The sequence below is a fragment of the Eublepharis macularius genome, chromosome 9 (assembly GCF_028583425.1).
Source record: "Eublepharis macularius isolate TG4126 chromosome 9, MPM_Emac_v1.0, whole genome shotgun sequence".
NCBI lineage: Eukaryota > Metazoa > Chordata > Lepidosauria > Squamata > Eublepharidae > Eublepharis > Eublepharis macularius.
Genome location: NC_072798.1, coordinates 51,442,233 through 51,457,087, shown reverse-complemented (window position 1 = coordinate 51,457,087; position 14,855 = coordinate 51,442,233). Strand labels below are relative to the sequence as shown.

General features: G+C 45.9%; 2 protein-coding genes across 5 annotated transcripts in view; one reads left to right on the top strand and one right to left on the bottom strand.

Annotated features, from left to right (window-relative positions):
- Positions 1-3,445, bottom strand: part of CEP290 (centrosomal protein 290) — a 73,767-nt gene extending 70,322 nt beyond the window's left edge. Inside the window, exon 1 of the mRNA XM_054989425.1 lies at positions 3,385-3,445. The gene's annotated coding sequence lies outside the window, so the exon portion shown is untranslated. The remainder of the gene's footprint in view (positions 1-3,384) is intronic.
- Positions 3,446-3,583: 138 nt separating this feature from the next.
- TMTC3 (transmembrane O-mannosyltransferase targeting cadherins 3) overlaps positions 3,584-14,855 on the top strand; it is a 51,088-nt gene continuing 39,816 nt past the window's right edge. For 2 of the 4 annotated variants that reach the window (XM_054989423.1, XM_054989420.1), the window contains exon 1: positions 3,877-4,052. The gene's annotated coding sequence lies outside the window, so the exon portion shown is untranslated. Of the gene's footprint in view, positions 3,646-3,870; positions 4,053-14,855 lie in introns of those variants that run through there. The other 2 variants (XM_054989422.1, XM_054989421.1) reach the window with 2 other exon arrangements.

Genomic DNA, 14,855 nt, shown 5'->3' with positions numbered 1-14,855 from the left:
TTTCAACAGGGTTCCTAGAAAATCAGGCTAGCTTTTAAAGCTTGTAATAATATTTCAGTCTATGGCTACAAGATGGATACTATCAACAATTAAGCATCAAAACAGGTACTGGGGCACCTTCTAAACAAAACAGATTTATTGTGGCATATAATTGTTATAGGTTGTGACAAAAGTAACAAATTCTTTATGGTTAACTGTGACCTTTTCAGTTTTGTATTCTCTTCTAACACTAACCCTTTTTCTTTCTATTATGTGGGAACCACAGAAAACTGAATGCATTTACTAAATCAGATGCATACCCCTACCCCAAAATGGACTCAGTCACTAGGTATATTAAGTCCAGTAGCATCTTAGAAACCAAGAAAACTTCCCAGGGTATAAACTTCCATGAGTCAATGGTCACTTTGTCAGGTATACTTAAGAATTAAGTTACATCAGTCCTAACATCCAGGTCAGAAGGTGGGAGGGATGTTACCAAGAAGGACCAGTTGGGAGTCAGAATTACAAGAGTTACAATGCAAATGGTTATCAGCTTAATTAGAACGAGAAGATACACACTGGGGGGGGGCGGGGTTGAAGAAAATTAGATTTGTAATGAGATCAGAATTATATGTTCCTATTCAGTTTGTGTGTATGAGGAGAATTATTCTGAACTTATTAATGAATTCCAATTCTGCAATCTCACATTGTGTGTAGTCAGCTTGGGGTCCTCATTTCTGCCACAGACTTGTGTAAGGACATTTGACAAATAGCATTACTTGAAGAGATGAAGAAAACTGTTATTATTATCCCTTGATGGGTTGTACTAATTCACAGAATTAGCATTCTGTGCCGGTTGAGTACCGGGTGGCGCTTGGGGAGAAATTGTCATCCCGCCATACGTTGGTGTGCGGGGTCCCTCAGGGGACAATACTCTCCCCATTACTGTTTAACTCCCAGCTGGTGTGGAGTTTTGGACTTGGGTGTCATCAACAGATTACTATCTATTGACCCACTGCCTTGCCGATGTAGGGATACGAGGGACTGCCTTACAGTGGCTTGTCTCTTTTCTCCACGGTTGGGGACAGAGGGTGGCACTTGGGGAGAAATTGTCATCCCGCCACCCATTGGTGTGTGGTGTCTCTCAGAGGGCAATACTCTCCCCATTAATGTTTATAGCGCCCCCTTGCCCAGCTGGCGCAGAGTTTTGGACTTGGTGTCATCAATATGCTGATGACACCCAACTATATCTGATGATGGATGGCCGGCCCGACTCTGCCCCAGATGTCTTGGAGCATGCCTTCAAAGCTGTGAGTGGGTGGTTGAAGCAGAGTCGGTTGAAATTAAATCCCACAAAGACGGAGGTCCTGCACGTGGGTCTGGGGGCCATGGGCAAGGGACTCCGGCTCCCTGCTCTTGATGGAGCGCTACTTGCGCCTGTTTCAAGAGTTAGGAGCCTGGGGGTGATCCTGGATGCCTCCCTGACTATGGAGGCACAGGTCGCAGCGGTTGCCCGGTCTTCATTTTTCTATCTAAGACAGGCCCGGCAGCTTGTCCCCTACCTATCGACTCATGACTTAACTGCAGTGATCTAAGCAATGGTTACCTCTAGACTAGACTACTGCAACTTGTTCTACACAGGGCTTCCCCTGGGCTTGATCCGGAGGCTACAGCTGGTTCAAAATGCAGCTGCGCAAGTAATTGCAAGGGTTCCGATTAGGGAACATATAACACCTATACTACGCCAGCTGCATTGGTTGCCGGTTGAGTATCAGGTCCAGTTCAAGGTTTTGGTGTTGACGTACAAAGCCCTATGCAGACTGGGCCCAGCATATCTGCAGGACCGCCACTCCCCATATGTATCCCAGAGGATGCTTTGTTCAACAAATAAACAACTGTTGGTGGTCCCTGAGCCAGGGCCTTTTCGGTGCTGGCACTGACCTGGTAGAACTCTCTGTCTGAGGAAACCAGGGCCTGGTGGGATTTGTTAGCTTTCTGGTGGGCCTGTAAGACAGATGTTCTGCCAGGCATATGGTAGAGGCTAGGTTGGGTCCCCACTGGCCACACTAAAGATCTGTCCACCCCCCTATATATGAGACTATATATAAGCTAGGCCCTGAAATGTAGTATTTTATTGTCACCATCTGAAGAGAAGCTGTATTGTATTTATTGTATAAAGTTGTTTTAATGTTATTTGTCTAATGTTTTATCTGTTTTTAACTGTTATTTATGTAAACTGAAATGCTGTACTCTGCCCTGAGCCCGCCTGGCGGGGAGGGCGGCCTAAAAATCTGATATAATCAATCAATAAATTTAGTTTTAGAAACTGTCCTGCTTCCTTGAAAACCACAGATATTTTGCTATAGCATTCATCAATGGCATATTGACAAGAATCAGCGCGATCTGACAGCCATTGTGAAATTGTGGTTTGACTGGAGTTCAGGAGACCAGGGTTCCAGTCCCCATCTCTGCCATGCAACTCACTGGAGCTGCACCTACACATGATGGAATATTGTACTGTTGTGGTGGTGATGATGATGATAACAACATTCAATTTATATACCACATTTCAGGACAACTTAATGCTCACTCAGAACAGTTTACAAAGTGTGTTATTATCCTCATGACATCACCCTGCGAGGTGGGTGGGGCTGAGAGAGCTCTGACTGACCCAAGGTCACCCAGGTGGCTTCAAGCAGAGGAGTGGGGACTCAAACCCCATTCTCCAGATTAGAGTCCTGCTTCTCTTAACCACTACACTAAACTGGGATACATACATCCATCATTCACTTTCTGGATTGTCTCTGTCTCCACAGTAGCCAATTATCACCACAGCACAATATCCAACAACATGTGGATGCAACCTAAGTGTTTATGGGCCACCCACAGCTTTCCTGGGCTGTCTGGCCAGGGTCAGCACAGCACTCTGCCAACCTAACCTGCAGCACAAGGCTATTGCCAGCAGTGGGGGGAGAGAATCACCTATAAGAACTCGAGTTCCTTGAAGAAAGGGGAATTGGAAAAAGGGCAGCTATAGCCATTAGTGACATCCCTAAAATGATATGCTGGGCACATGGATCAGCCTATAAGGAGCCGCAGGCAAGCTTGGTGTGTCCTAGGCTTAACCCCGCTGGCACTTGCAGTAAACACACCCCGCCCTTCAGCAGCAACTGATCTCCAGTTCCCCTGGAGAAAATGGTTGATTTGGAGGGTGGACTCGATGGCATTATACCCCGCTGAAGTCCTTCGCCTCTCCAGACCCCGCCCTCCCTAGGCTCTATCCTCAGCTCTCCAGAAATTTCCCAGTTTGGACTTAGCAACCCAAATTCCTCCCCCCGCCCGGCCAACGTCGTATCCCGAGCCTTTCCAGCTCCCTCGCCATCCCGCGTTGTTATTACGACTCACCGCTTGCCGTAGCTGTTAACAAAACAAACAAACAAAAAGGAGAAAAAGGAGGAAGCCGCCGCCGCTGCTAGGCGACGACATCGAAACAATCTCAACCAGCCTCGGAAGAGGAACCTGGATACTCTTCAGTGAACCAATGGACGGGTCAAAACTCCCGCGGGATTTCTGAAGCAACCAGCCCCAGGGTGCTTTGCAAGCAAACCAAGGAAAGTGGGAACCAACCGGTGATCCAAAAGGATATCTAAAACTGCATCCTCGGAGGTGAGTTGCAGGTTACTATTGACGGTGGCGAAATGACGCCTAGGGGAAATAAATAGAAGACTACACTTCCCAAGATGCATTAGGTCACTTAAGGAACAAGAGCTGGAGGTACCCTCTGTTTGGGATTCTGGGATTCGGAGTCACGGTGGGCATTTTATCCCAGCATTCTTTGCGGTTCGAGGGGAGGGTAGTGTTCGCGCTTGCGCAACACGGGAGGGAGTCTCCGTTTGCTCACCCCGTGTTTGGACGGATATTGAGGGAGGCTGCGACGGAATGAAACATGGCGGGGAGCGCGTCCATCCCTGACAGACCCAGGTGAGCGAGCGCGAAGCGCGAAGCAGAAGGGGTTTTCGGACCTGGCTTCTTGAGTGGCAGCGGAGCTCGTGGTTGCGGCTCTTCCACGGAAGGTGAGAATGGCTCCTAGCTCTACCAGGCTCGATGCCTTTTGTGGAGCCCTGAAAGAACCAGTGGTGGGGAAGAGCCAGGTGGGATGCGGTGGGGCCTCTCGCCTTTGAAGCTGTAGCCTTTTAGAACTGTGAGGCTATTTCTATACAAGCCTCTGACTCGTTAAAAAGTGCTTCTGGTTACGGTATTCGTGTGTATGATTCCTACTTTCATGCTTCGTTCTCCAGTCTCCCATTTTCTTTTCACAACTATCTTATGAGTCCTTTTACCTAGGGGTAAAACTAATTTAATTTCTTATCGGTGCTCTCTCTCAGGGAGGGGCTCAAAGCAGAAGATAGGAAGTACCTGTTAGTTTCCTCCCAGTACTTTGTTCTGGCTTTATACTCTATACTGGCTTTCTTTCTATGGATTTTAGTTTCGAATTTTGTTTTGTACATCTAACCATCGTTTTCTACGTGAGGTAAGTTATATTGAAAGAGTAGCTGGCCTAAAGTTATGCTGTTGGGCTTCCTGGCTGTACATGTAAGGATTTAAAACTATTCTCACATCTTATGTTTATACACATTGTGCAAAAGGAGACTAAGAACTGGCTCTTGTAGTAAGAATATTGCGCCAAAGTAGTTAAATACTGCATGGTAATGGTTCGGTATATGGCTGGATAACTTGATGTGATGTTTCAACGCAAGTAACAAACCACTGATGAATTTTGTGGAGGAGAATGAATGTAGTTACTCTGGCCTTCAGTTTATCCAGTAGCAGCATCCCTGCAGATGAAAGAATACAATCTGTCTACTTTCTATATGTGCTTGTGTTTACTCATTCAGGAATACTTCTGAGTACAGGTTTCCATACCATTTGTTGAGGGTAGATATTATCTAGACTGGATTATTCTTACATAACATGCAAACAAAATATGTAATAATGTGTTTAGGCATCACATCTCTTTTCCCTTGGGTGCTTACCCTATGATTGAGGCTTGACAGTGTCCTCTCTGGCAGTTAGTACCCCTACTGTGCTGCCCTGAGTTTGATCGGTTCCATCTTCTGCTGTCTGCATTTTATGGTTTAAGCACAGCCTTTGGTATATGTACTGGTGCCTTATTTATGTAGTTTTTGATTGGTTTTATCTGTTTAATATGTAATTTTAAACTTTGTATATACGTGACTGTTATGAGCTGCCCTGAGCCTGCGTGCAGGGAGGGTGGAATATAAATCTAATAATAAACATAAACGTACTTATGAAGATGATTTAATGCTTGTAGATGGCTTAAATTTAGTTCACAAGTACAGGCTAAAAGAGCAGACACAAAAGTTCGAAATGCTTGTACAAAAAGAGCTCTAACTTTTGTTTTCCCTTTCATTATGAGCTGCCTCCAGCAGTTTGGTTGAAAGGCAATCTAGAAAACAGAAACATAGAGCTGGGAAGTATGCCAAGGTCATCTAGTCTAACCCCCCCTTCACAGTGCAGGAAATTCAAAGCTAACTTTCACCCATACCTCCCCCAGTGACCCCTGCTGTATGCCCAGAGGAAAGCAAAAAACCTTCAGGATCCCTGTCCAATCTGGCCCAGAGGGAAATTATTTCCTGACCAAAGTGGTAATCAGTATTACCCTGTGCACAAAGGAAGGGACCACGGGAAAGGACAAGCTCTTCTCCCTTTGAGGCAGAGGGAATCTTGAGTGATTCCCTTTGCCCAATCAGGGTGGCAGGAAGTCAAATTTTCTTCCTCTTTCCTGTTGGATCCTGGAACACCCCCTTCCTAAGTTCTTTCCTGCCTCCAGGGTGTGCAGTCGCAGTGGCAGTTCCTTCTACCGTTCCCTGCTAGCATCTGAGCCTTTTTTCTTCTCTTCTCCTTCCCTCTTTCCTATATCTTTCTCATTCTACTTCTGCCTTTCCTTTCTCTCCATTCGCTCTCTTTACTCCCTCCCTCCAATTCTCGTCTCTGATCTGCGGTGAGCCAAACATGGAGACCAGAGACTCCGAAAAGAGCTTCACAGACAGCAAGGAAGAAGCAACAACATCAGCTGCTTTTGTGGAGGAGAACACCTATCCACCCGGTACCACCCTGCCTCCCAGACTGGAATGGGATCCTGGCAATTTCCCAGCTTCGTGGTTGCTTAGCCACGCTAAAAAATTGCGGCAGGAGCAACAGGAGCCAGGATGGGCAGCACGTCTCTGTCTGCAGACTGAGAAGAGCACTACTGCAGAGGCCTCAGAAAAGGCAGAAAACGGCTGCAGCGCCTACACCAAGACCTGCGTGGCCCAGAATGACACGCTGGCCAACCTTCCACCGGGAGAAAGTGTGGCAGGCCCTTCCTCTGCAATTGGGTCCCTACAGCCTCCAGATCTCAACATTCCAAGGACAGGTAACATACCTGGCAACTTCAGATCCCCCCCACAAAGCGATTTTCTCTCCCTCTTTAAGACAAACGGTGAGGGAGGAGATCTTTAAATTCTGCCAGCCCCAGTCCAGGGCAGCAAGTGAGGGATCTTCCATTCCCCCCTCACTGCCCCCCCCCAGCAAGCAACGCCGCACTGAGAAACAGTGGCCCAACAAGGCTGTCCAAAAGTTGCCCCCAACAGGTCCAAGGTCAGGGGTTGTGCCTGAGAGGGAGAAACATCCTCTGAAAGCGAGGACAGAGAGGAGGGCGAGCTCCTCTCAGAGGAGGAGGAGGAAGAGGTCACCATGCCTGAACAATCGGATAGGTTGTTCAAAGCGGACAATTACCAGTATTTGCTGACCCTGGCAGCCCTAGACCTCCAAGAATCTCCAAGAGGAGAAGAGGAAGATCCTAAGGTGGGAAGTCCATCTCCAGACTCAAGAGGTGTAGAGAATTCTTTCCCAGGGCAGACACTACAGAGAGGGTTTTTCCTTTCCTGGAATACTTTGAGAGACAATTGAAGGTCAAGTGGGCCACCTCTGACGCCAACAAACAATATTGAAATTCAGTCAAAAAGTCATATGCATTACCCTTTTATGCTAATAAGCTGTTACAGGTACCACGGATTGATGCCTCGGTCGCAGCATTACAGTCTATGGGCCTACTCTCAGAGAATGGGCGAGGATCCGTGAAGGATAATTTAGACAGGAAAGTGGAACCCACCCTCAGGAGGGCACACGAAGCATCAGCCATGGCCATCAGAGCCTCCATCGTGTCAAGAGCCTCCATTGTGTGGATCCACAAACTTATCCAATTACTTCCAGGAAACCACTGAAGACTATTAGAGGGGGCCAACAGGATCCTGAAGGCCAACACTTTTGCAGCGGACACCACCTTTAGACACCCTGGCTTTCTCTTCTACCTTCAGCAATGATCGGTAGGCGACTTCTCTGGCTAAGAGCTTGGCATGCTGATCTTCATTCCAAGTCCATACTTATGGCTTATTCCTGACATGATGATAAGCTATTTGAAGACGCGCTAGAGAAGATATTGGTGGAAACACAGGACAAGAAGAAGGCGCTGCCTAAGACACTCAAAAGGTCAGATAGGTGTCCCTTTAGCAATCAGCCTTTTCATTCCCATCATTCCTTGGCCAGATCATGATAGGAAGCCAAACAATCTTCCTGGAATTTCACCAGACAAAACTTCAAGAGAGGTTCCTTTGGTTCCAGGTCCACAAGACACAGTTCCAAGGGGACAAACAGGAATTCGACACAAAAGCCCCCAAATCCTGACTTGCTTTGGGGCCTGGTGGGAGGAAGACTGCTTCAATTCCAAGAAACATGGGTAGAGTCAAAGACAGACGCCTGGATCCTCAAAGTGGTTTCCAAGGGATATTCCATCGAGTTCAAATCCTACCCACTGGATCAGTTCCTGAAGTCTCCTCTCCGCAAGAACCCCCAGAGGAAGCTCATTACGCAAAAAGCAATACAACATCTTTTGGACATCAAGGCCATAGAACCCGTTCCTCACCAAGAAGAATAATTAGGAGTTTGCTCCCTATTCTTTACAGTCCCAAAGAAAAACGGACTGGAGAGCAATTCTAGACTTAAAACTCATGAACCAGTTTATAAAACTAAAATGCTTTTGCATGGAAACATTACAGTTCATCTCTGAAGCTCTGCACTCTGGGGAGTTCCTCACATCGATAGACCTCACAGAGGCATATCTGCTGCCTACCTGTCCATCCAGCACATAGTTATTTCCTAAGATTTTGCATAAACAACCACCATTTTCAGTTCAGAGCATTGCCTTTCAGTCTGGCATTCTCGAAGGTACTCATCAACCCCATCATCCATCTCAGGGAGAAGGGGATTCACATCCACCCTTATCTGGACGATATCCTTATTCGAGCAGATTCCAGAGAGAAGGCTTTCAGGACACCTGGCCGATGATCCACTACCTCCAATCCCACAGTTTTCTAACAAATGTGGACAGATGCTCTGTCCAACCATCCTAGAATCTGCTTCACCTGGGGATGATAGCTGACACCAAGAAAGGTTGCCTTTTTCTCCCTCAGGGGAAGATCCTAAAGACCAAAGAGCTTGTTAAGTCGGTGATTTAGAACAACTCCTCCTCGCTTCTAACCCTATCCAAATTGATAGGGACTCTAGCGGCAAACTGCAAGACCATCTACTGGGGGTGCTTCCACACTCGGGAACTACTTACCTTTCTTCGACCATTCCAGTTTCAGATTATGTCCGAATCCAACAAACGTGTCAAAGAGAGTCTCAATTGGTGGTTTAGGACTACAGTCTCCATCAAGGCAAACTTTTCTTGAGTCCTCAGAGATTACAAATATTCACAGACACCAGCCTAGTGGGATGGGGAGCGATGTTGGAGGGTCACCCAGTTCAGGGTCTCCGGTCCGAGGAGGAATCTCGACTCCCTATCAACTTACTGATATCAAAATCTAAGGCAGCTCCTTGGTATAAACTAATCAAATTTGACCATTCAAGATCTCCCTACCTAGCCAGTATTTCTCATTACAACCTCAGAGTGTCTTTCACTGCTCTGCGCTTCCAGATGATGCAGACAGCTCTTTTGGCAGGGCGTTATTCTCACACCCCTATGGAACATCGCACCTGCATTTGTGGATTACCTACAGTGGAGAACCTTTCCCACTACCTACTTTATTGTCCATTATATAGTGTACCCAGAGCTAAATTTTTGGCCAGAATCCTACCAGTGACAAACACATACTCTGAAATCGAGAAGATTGTGTTTTTGTTATCTGACCCTGATAATCATGTGTCCTATAGAGTCTCTCAGTTCGCACTCGCAGCCAAAAAGATAAGATCTAAGGTGGTACTGAATGAGGCTGCTTCGTGATCCCTGGGATAGTTTGGCATACTGTATTGTTTTAATTAATTTTAGTAACGTATATAAACTGTGATAAGGGACTTAATTGTTTATTAGTCAATGTTTGGTGAATTGTGACGGCCTATGGCTATAGACAATAAACTCTTTTGATCTTTGATCAACTTACTGGAAATAAGGGTGATCCATCTGACTCTCTCACACTTCTCCAGGCTCATATCAAACAAGGACATCCTGATCTGTACGAACAACACATCCACGAAGGCATACATCAACAAATAGGGGGGCACCAGGTCTTCCAGACTCCACAAGGAGGCAATCAAGATCATCGTGTGGGCAGAACCTCACCTGTTCTCTATCCAGGCGGAACATATCAAGGGCACGGCCAACTCTCAGGCCGATTGGCTGAGCAGACAAACCATTCAGCCAGGGGAGTGGACCCTCAAACGAGAGGTAATCCAAGAGGTGACAGATCACTTTGGAATGCCGATACTGGACCTGTTTGCAACTCACTTAAATCGTCGAGTCCCAAGGTTCTTCACCAGATATCTCCACCCTCAGGCGGACGGGAACGATGCTCTTACAGCTCTGTGACCAAGAGGACTGCTTTACGCCTTTCTGCCAATCCCAATCATTCTCAAATTGGTAATAAAAATAGCAGAACAGGGCACAGAGGTAATCCTAATAGCACCTTGGTGGCCAAGGAGACTATGGTTCTCTGCACTCCGATCGGCGTCCTCCTCTTCACCCATCCACCTCCCATCCACCCTGAATCTCCTCTTATCAGGGGCCGATATAGCATTCACATCCAGACTGGATGTGTCTGACCACATGGAGGTTGAGAAGGATTCCCTGTCCGAACTGGGATACCTCCCTCAGGTGATACACTCTCTCTTGGCCTCCAGAAAGAAGTCCACCGTTAAAATCTACAACACCACCTGGAAAGCTTTTGTTAGATGGTCAAAGAGAAAGAAAGTGGACTTCCTTCGTCCCACACTGGGCACAGTCTTGGGTTTCTTGCACCCTTATGTGCAACGACTTCTATGGGGAGCTGCCTTATTAAATCTACCAACTGTACAGTGTTGCCCTATTTGGAGGTTTCATGTTTTCCTGACAGCCCTAACTAAACCACCATTCGAACTTCTGAGAGAGATTCCATTAAGATGGCTAAAATTAAAAGCCATCTTCCTACAGGCTGTCACTTTGGCCAGGAGAATTTCGGAGCTTGGAGCATTATCAATCAAACCTAATCTATGCATCTTCCACAAAGATAAAGTGGCCCTCCATACGGACCCCACCTTTCTGCCCAAAGCCAGTTCCAGATTTCATAGGATGCAGGAGATCAATCTTCCATCATTCTGCCCTAATCCGACACACTCCAAGGAGCAGGATTTGCATAATCTTGATGCATGAAGGGCTCTCAAAGTATATCTAACCAGAACAGAATCGATCAGGAAATTGGACTCTCCATTAACATGACACCACTTAACGTGGGGAAGAAAATGTCGACCGCAACGATTGGCATGGACATCAGAACTTGCATCATAGAGGCTTACAAAGCAAGCAACAGAGAAATTCCCAAAGGGATCATAGGAAACTCCATCCAAAGTGCAGCAACTAATACGGCCCTCTACAACAACATGTTGGTAGAAGAAATCTGCAGAGAGGTCACATGGTCCTCCATTTCCACCTTCATGAGGCATCACAAGCTAAACCTGTATGACTCGACGGATGCTGCATTTGGAAGAAGAGTTCTGCAACATATGATACAGGATGAGGAACATGTCCCACCCTTTAAAGAGTAATTGCTTTGGGAGCACCCAAGATATCCTCCGCCTTAGAGGGAGAATGGACCTTTGGATACTTACCACGAAGGGTCCTTCTCTGAAGGCAGGAGGGCATCTTGCCCTCCCAGGTACCTCGTCCCTTATCTTTCCTATACTATCACACTGTGTTGCCTTACTCTACTACTAACTCTCCTTCTGCTCCGAGTCTCTTCTCTATTCTATTATCAGAACAGACTACCCAGTAAAGAAACTGCAGCAGGTGTAGTACCAATACTAAAAACTACTGTTTTTTGGAGTCACCAGAACTGAGGAACGGGGTGTTCCAGGTTCCAACAGGAAAGAGACAGAAAATTTGACTTCCTACCTCCCTGATTGGGCAAAGAGAATCACCCAAGATGTCCTCCTGCCTTCAGAGGAGAAGGACCCTTCACGGTAAGTATCCAGAGGTCCAATCCCTTCATACCTTCCTCTCCTGATCTGTGTGCTTTCATATTGAGTCAGAGAGTCATAGCTGTCAGGTGGCCATCTAGCTTCTTCTTAACTTCCACCACCACCTCCTGAGGAAGCCTATTCCACTGAGGAACCACTCTGACTTTCAGGAAGTTCTTCATAATGTTTAGCCGAAAACTCTTTTGCTTTAATTTTAACCTGTTTATGGTCCACCCCTCTGGGACAACGGAAAACAACTCCGCTCCATCCTCTCTGTGACAGCTCAGGCTATCATATCACCTCTCAGTTGCCTCTTCTCCAGGGTAAACATACCCAGTACCTTCAACTTTTCCTCATAAGACTAGGGTCTCCAGACCTGTCACCATCTTTGTTGCCATCCTTTGGACATGTTCCAGCTTGTCAACATGTGGTGCCCAAAACTGAATACAGTACTCTCAGTGAGGTCTAGCCAGAGTAGAATAGAACAATAGCATCTCTGATCTGGAACCAAAGGAGTGTTTCTAATGTCATTTGTGTGTGTGTTGGTGGGGGGTGGGATGTTGGACAATTTATACTACTGTTAGCTGTGACAATATTTGTTATCAGCCACTCACATCTCAGGATACCCTTAAGTACCAATAAACAGATCACAGCTCTTCTGTAAGTACATAATTGTTTTTGAATAAAACTCTTTCAAAAATAAGGGATTGATGCAAAGCAGAGAATGCCTAGCAATTCAATAAATAGTAGTTGACTCTGTTGCAGCTCTACAAGGTTGCTTGCATTGATAGTGGTTCAAGTCCATTTCAAAGCACTTTGTCTACTGTACCTGAAGCTTTGGCTGGCTTATTCATTTCTTTGAATAGCAGAGTCTCTGGTTCGTCAACATTTGCCTGAGGTTTTATAAAACATTGCATTATTTGAATGTATTTTATGCAGCCTCTGAGATCAATTAATCAAAAATTGGGATGTAACATAAAGGGTGAATGATTAAAAATAAACTTTTATGGCTCCATGGGTCAAATATATACAACTCAAGCATTCCAGACATTTGGTTTCTTTTTTTCATAACTTATTTAATAAATAAAATTTCATATTACACCAAAGAGAACAATTTAGTTATGCATATCTTGCTAAATTACTAAGGAAGTTTTTATATAAAGTTGCAGATTGGAACATATTTCCGTCCTGTCACGGAACAGTTTTACCATTAAAAACTTGATCTTCTTCTATCCTTTCTATAATGCTAACTAGAAATCTACTTATACAATGCTTAGCATACGTTATTCAGAGTATTACATTTTGCTGTTCATAAAGAATATTTAATACATTATTCAGTTCAAAAAGCTCTGGAGTGAAGGGTGTACCAATGGCAAAATCTTTCTTTAATGGCAGTACAGTCCTAAGGGGCACTGCTGTGGGACATCCACAACTTCAGCAGCACTAGTCTGCTCCTTAAGGACTTTTGAGAGGGAAATATGCAAACAAACATAGCCAGGCACAGGTAGCAGGGCAAGCACTCCAGTCTCCATAGAAACGCCAGCAACAGCCACCAATCGCACAATAACTGCCATTGACAGCTCAGTGAGTGGCAGCTACAGGTGGAGCCAATCCCTGGCTGTATGTGTGGCTGCTGCCTTTCAATGCCACTCCTCCCGCCTGAGAACCAGTGGACAGGATGGAAAGACTCCATGACTGCAGCACTCCAACAGAGGCATGTACTTGAGAGGCCCCCTTCCCAGTACAGAGAGGACACACACCCCAGCAGCAGACAAGGCGTTCACCCCATTGCTGGAAAGGGTCAAACTGGCAACAAAAGCATCACCCACTCACAAATACCCTTGCTCTGAGCCACATACACCATTCCCCTGGGAAAGTAAAAACAGAAAGACTTGAACTCACAGCCCTCAGCTCTCAGGACCAGCCCCCAAGCCCAAGGGACAGGAGAAGAGGTCCCCAAGGGACATGCTAGCAGGGAGTAGACACCCTGCTCCAACCACCAGCCACAGGGAGAGGCCAGAAAATATCACACAGATCATCATGGCTCGGTGGAAGGGCATTGGGATAAAATGGATGGGACTCCTGGTTCAAACCCCACTTGGGCAGAAGGCCTGAATTTTTATCCCCCCCACCGACAAAGGACAAAAGGTCGAGTATGATGACCCGGCAACAGGAGTGCCCCAGAGATGAATAATTTTGGCCAAGATGTGGCTCCACAAGTCCCCCTCTGCTGCACCCATGGCAGTAGCACCCTAGTCTTCACTTTGGATCCAACCCATGTGATAACAATGTGCATGGCTTATCAGATGCCAGCAGTGCCCCCCTCCCCAGGGCAGTGATTCACTGTCTGAGACCACCCTCCAGGTCACACCCAGCAGCACCCTGCAGTGTGTGCAAGGGGGGGGGAGAAAGGATGGAAACTTAACTGTGGATTCAGCCTTCAAGGTGCCACTGGACCACTGCTCTGTTCTGCAACGAAACAAAACAGAGGTGACATCTGGAAAACCTACTGGAACCACTCCAGCTTAACCATCCCTGTGCCAGTACCCTGTTCTAGTCTATTTAGACTCCACTTCTGAGGTATCTGTCAGATTTTTTTATTTTTAGTCATTTGGAAAAAGCAAAAGTCATCTCTGCTGCTGTAAAATGCGGCTCTGCAGTGAAAGGTTACAAGTTCAGATGCAACAAACTTATGCCATGTATGTATGTATGTACAAAGATGCCCTGGGAGAACTGAAGGTATATGTTGAGGAACTGTATTCCAAATGCAAGAGAAATGTGAAAGGAACCCAGAGAAATCAATAAACACACATAGAACAAAAGAAAGTTTAAAATAGCTGGATGCTTATTTCCTTTGTGATTCACACAGTGCACTTCAAAACCACAATGAATTGGCATAAATTTGTCAATTTAAGCTCTAGCAGGAAGTGTCCGGTGCTAGAAGACTAGCCTTTGGAAGGGATAAAGTGGAGCAAATTGATAAGAAAAGCTGGAGGAAACAGCTAAAAGAAGAATTGTGGCTGCCCTTCATTCCCCACTTCTACCATCATTAAATACATTGTCAATTTCATATTATTAATTATGATACATTATTATTATGGCTGCAACATTTGATCAGTTTGGTTAGTCACTTCGTTAGATGACCTTTTTGATTGATGAAAGCCATGTCCTGATTTATTAGGCAACTGAAGTTTAAACTATATTTTGATGCAAAAACCTCAGACAGCATCTTAAAAAGAGGAACTTCCGCCTCACATCGCATGGAATACCTCTTCTACAATAATGTCTGTTACCACACAGATGCATTATCTGAAAACGAGTGATACGCC